Here is a 5,510-nt window from a genome sequence, read left to right on the forward strand (position 1 = left end):
ATTATGCTGATAACACAATCTTGCTTGATGAAAGTGAGGAGGACTTGAGGCACTTCCTGCAGAAGATCAAGGACTACAACCTTTGGTGTGGATTACATCTCAACATCAGGGAAACAGAATATCCCTTGCAAGAAGATATCATGCTTGGACACAAGGTAGACACCCATGGATCGACATGGTGACTGCAGCAATGGTTCAAGTGTATCTGAGACGGTGACAATGGTTCAAGATAAGACAGGATTCAGATCTGTTGTCCATAGGGTAATTAACTATGAGTAGTACTCATCTCAATGGCATCTAACAACAACACTGATAAAGGCCTAATGACATAGTACATAGTATATGGATAGATTCAGTTAGAATCCACCAGGTGCAAGAATCCACAGGAGCAAGATGGACAGTTTCCTCCTATAAAGGTTTGTTGTTGTATACTGTCAAGTCAGAATCAGCCCATAGCTGAGCCTCTGGAAGATTTTCAGAGGCAGTTTAATCACACTGGAGGAGATTGTTCTTCTTTCTCAGCAGCTGGTGGACTCGAACTGCCTGAGTTTGGAATTGAAGTACAGCTTCTTGCTACTAGGCTACCAGAGCTCTCTATAAAGATTTATAACCCTAGAAATTCCATTAAAAATCACCATGAGTTAGAACCAACACAATCAGAGTAGGTTGTTTATTTGTTGTTTTAGCAAAATTGTTGTTGTTTGTTTATTTGTTTAGTTTTTTACATGATATATGCCATGTTGTTAGGAGAGGGCAGTATTTGGACAAAAGACATCATGCTCGGAGTGGTGAAGGTTCAGAGAAAGAAAAGAAAACCCTCAACCAGATAGATTGATATAGAGACTGTAACAATGGACTAAAGAATGTCAGAAATGATGAGGAAGGCTCAGGATGAGGACAAGGTTCTGATGTGTTCTTGGAGTTGCTATAAGTCATAGGTAACACACGATGCCTCTTAACAATAAATACAACAAACACCTTTCTAGAGAGTGGAGTAAAATAATAATCTTAACAGAAATATTTGCCCTCATATAACTTAAATTTTACTGACTTTTATCTCTGGAATTACCTCACACAGAGCATTGAAATACTTTAAAATTATAGACAGCATGACTATTTGGTAACTTTCATCAGTCACTAGATTAAGATTTCAAAATCGTCAAACATCAAACTGCAAGTATATCTTATTCTGCTAATTAGTAAGTCAATTCCTTCATATTTTCTTTTAACTTCAAAAAAAATTAAGTAGAAAATAGATGAGATATTTAGGTGACCTTATTTCTTTCAGTCTAACATTCTAACATCAATTAAAGATTTTGAGATGCTATAGTTGGTTGTTACCAAACATTTTTTTTAAAAATGTGTTTGTTTTAGGTAATTTTGTCTCTTAAGTATTCAGTATGCTTAATTTTATGCCTAGTTCTTAATCTACTTTACATGAGCCTCTTTATTTTATTTTATTTTTTTTTACATGAGCCTCTTGTTTTCTATCATCTTCTTTGTATTCACTCATATTATTTCCACTCTCATTGACATTTCTTTCTTTGTTTCTGTACTATTTTCATGTACGTGTATTCTAAGTCATCTGGGTTCTGTAGTTAAAATGTTCTATTACCATATTGTGATGTTTTATAATATGTTTTGACCATTTCAACCAGAAAATGTGTTAAAACAATACAAATTCGGTTTTAAAAATACATTTTTCTAGGTCTATATTATTTACATCGTTTTCTGATTATTTGAACAGAGTTCAAAATGTGTTAAAAATATGAGGAACATGGGAAAAATACATTACAAAATACAAATATTATACTCATCATAGTTAAAAACACAAATTTCAGAAACAAAAATGGAGGGAGGGAGTGAATCTTTAAGAAAATATCTAATTACTTTTTCTTTAACCTAAACATGAAAGGTCTTCAAGGTAGAAAAACTACTTGATTAAAAATTAGGCTTGTTAAAAAATTAATATTGTTGTAGAGAATATACACAGCACAACACACACCAGTTCAACCTTTTCTTCATGTAAAATTCAGTGGCAGTGGTCATATATTCCAATTGTACAATCATTCTCACCTTCCTTTCTGGGCTATTATACTTCTATTAACATAGAATCATAGTCCCTTAAGGTTCTTTTCTAATCTTTGAGTCTCTGTTGTCCCACTGCTGTCAAATTATGCCTTAGAGCTTTGATGTAGGACATGATAAAACTACTCACAGTTTTACCAAGATTGTAAAAATTTATGGAACCAGATTTCTTAATCTTTCTCCCATGGACCAGCAACAAAATGCTTTTATCCATAGCACCACCAGGACTCCTTATAGGTAATTATTAAAAAAGCTCAAGGCAAATATTTTTTATTAGCTAATCTATTTATCTAGTAACAAGAAGACTTCAGGGGATATCTTTAAGTTAAAAAATAATCTTAGTTGTACAATTTGATGGGTGAGGGATGAGGGAAATTGAAAGAATCTGTTCTCAAAATCGATGTATTTGAATTTTGTAAATAAACTAGTACAAAAAAATAATCTCAAGACAATATTTCAGGGGGTCATTTAGCTTGCATGACTCCAGAAAGTTCAGAGTGTACAAAAATAAATAAATAAATAGATAGATAGATACATAAATTCTGCTTTGAATTTTTCTCCTTTTTAGTCAGTATTCTTGTAAAGAATCTTTCTTTAAAATGTCCAGTTGCAGAGCCCAACACAACATTCAGGTCTCATTGCAAAAGGAGGCAGCTCTTGGTGGAGACAATTTATCACACATAGCATTTCCTACACCTTTTCCTATCTCTTCTTCCTCTGTTGTGCCAAGCAAACAAAGGCGAGTTTTTATGTCTTAAATAGTCATTAACAGGTTTTAGATACCAGGCACTGGACAAAAAACAAAGTTGCAGAATAGAAGCCTTATGGTATGAAATATATTATTAACTAGATGTCTCAAGCACAATAAGTCTAAACCAAGGAGCTTTCAGTAAGCAGTCACAGCAGCTACTCGCGTATGTATATAAATAATACTGCCAAACATATTTTTCAATTCAATTTTTTTCAGGAGTACAGTTTCTTGATCCTTGGAGAGGGACATCATATTTGGGAGAGTGGAGGGACGGCGCAGGAGAGGAAGACCCTCAATGAGATGGATCGATTCTGTGAGTGGAGTGGTGGGAATGAAGTGTTTGAGACAGAGAGATTGGCACAGGATAGAACAGCGTTTAGGGCTCTTGTACATAGGGTCGCCATGAGTCGCAACTGACTCGATGGCACATAACAACAATAACAACAGTTTATTGACAGTAATTACAACAATCAATTATGCAACTCTACGTTGACTCAAAATAAGCTCTTTATAGTCTTTGTTAGTGGAGAGTTGACTTAGGAAGTAACATTTCATTGCTAGACTTTTAGGAAAGGAAAGAAAAATATTCTTTTCTTACCAAAGCCATTGTGTCTAAAAATGATCATATTATTAAATATAACACTTTAGTTTTTAATATGAAGTTGTTTCAATTCTTAAGTAATATGTATATATATAGAGAGAAAAAGACATAAATCTCATTAAAGGAATTTATACACATATTAGAATTCTATTTCAAGTATGAGTTTAGTTATTATAGCTAACCCTTTGATACATGCTAAAACTCCATATTTATAAAATTCCTTGTTGAAATAACATATTTTAATATTTTAAGTAAGTATACTTACCCAGAGAACCTGTTTAGCTTTTCTAAGCAGCTTCTGGTCTTCAGAACGCATGGACAGAAGAGTCCCTTACACAATGAAGTATGAAGTAAAACTACTCCTGGTGTACAGTTTTTTTGCACGTATGCATTGCTTTCATTTGTATTGTCTTCTAAATTGTTAAAACATCATCTATATAAAAAAATGTTGTTGTTGTTGTTGTTGTTGTTGTTACGTGCATCAAGTTACCTACAACTCATAGCAACCCTATGTACAATAGCTCTGAAGCTGGCCCTGTCCTGAGCCAGTCTCACTGACTCCAACACACCTACATCATTGCCCTAGTTACTGTATCAATCCATCTCATCCAGTGTCTTGCTCTCCTGCACTGTCCATCCAGCCTTCTGAGCATGAAGTCCTTCTCAAAGGATTGGTCCCTCCTGGCCACGTGGCAAAAAGTGTGTGAGATGGAGTTTCAAAATCCTAGCCTCCAAGGTCCAAGACAGACCTATTTGTTTCCTTGAAAGTCCATGGTATGTTCAAGACTCTTCTCCAGAACTACATCTGTTCTGTAATGTTTAGTCACTGACCAGCTCTCTGCCACAGAGCAGGTAATTGCGAAGACCATGGACTGGATCAGGCACACCTTAGTCTCTAGAATCACATTGTGGCTTCTCAGCACTCTAGAAAGGACACTGACAACTGACTTACCTAATGCAATTTGTCTTTTGATTTCCTGACTGCTTGTGTCAAGAGTGTTGACAGTGGAGCTGAGCAAGTTGTCACTAATAACAACCTCAATATCTTCTCCACCCATTATGGTGCTGCCTATTGGCCCAGTGGTGAGAATCTTTTTCTTCTTGATAACGAACTTCAATCCATATTGAAGACTAAAGGCCTTAACTTTCTGTAGCTGGCACTTCAAGCCTGCCTCAGTTTCAGCAAGCAAATTTATGTCATCTGCATAATGCAGGTTGATGAGTCTTTCTCCAATCATGATGCCACGTTCCTCTTCATAAAGCCACGCCTCCCGAATGGCCTGTTTTGCATATAGATCGAAGAGGTATGAAGACAGGATGCATCCCTTACACACTCCCTTCCTGATTCTGAACCATGCAGTGTTTTCTTGCTATGTTTATTTTTTAATAAGTTCCACTTTTCATGAGCATCTTCTCACTCAGTACTACTACCAGAGATAGAAAAACTTTTTGGTGCTATTTTATTCACCATGGTTATTTTTGTTGTTGTTATGTGCCATCAAGTCACCTGCGATTCATAGCGACCCTATGTACAACAGCCCTAAACCCTGTTCTGTCTTGTGCCAATCTCATTGTCTTTGAAACACCTACCCCCATTACTCCAGTCACTGAATTAATAGAGGGTCTTCCTCTCCTGTGTGTCCCTCCATTCTCCCAAGCATGACAGCCCTCTCCAAGGATCAGTCTGTTCTTGCTACATGTCCAAAGTATGTCAGACAAAGCCCCAGAATCCTTGCCTCCAAGGAGCAGGCTGGTTTAACCCTCTTGAGGATGAACCTGTTAGTTTTCCTAGCAGTCCATGAGAAATCCAATACTCTTCTCTAGCACCATAGTTCAAAGGCATCAATTCTCCTTCTATCCTCCCTGGTCACTGTCCAACTCTCTGATGCCTAGCAAGTGACTGCAAAGACCATGGCCTGTATTTGGTGCACCTTAGTCTCCAGAGTGAAACCATTGCTCTTCAGTACTTTGGAGAGGTCCCTAACAACAGACTTTCCTGTCATAACATGCATTTTAATTTCCTGGCTGCTGGTGCCAAGGTTTTGACTGTGGAGCCAAGCAAACTAAAGC

This window comes from Elephantulus edwardii, unplaced genomic scaffold, assembly GCF_000299155.1.
Source record: "Elephantulus edwardii isolate Elephantulus edwardi_28Jun2011 unplaced genomic scaffold, EleEdw1.0 scaffold00043, whole genome shotgun sequence".
In the NCBI taxonomy this organism is placed as follows: Eukaryota; Metazoa; Chordata; class Mammalia; order Macroscelidea; family Macroscelididae; genus Elephantulus; species Elephantulus edwardii.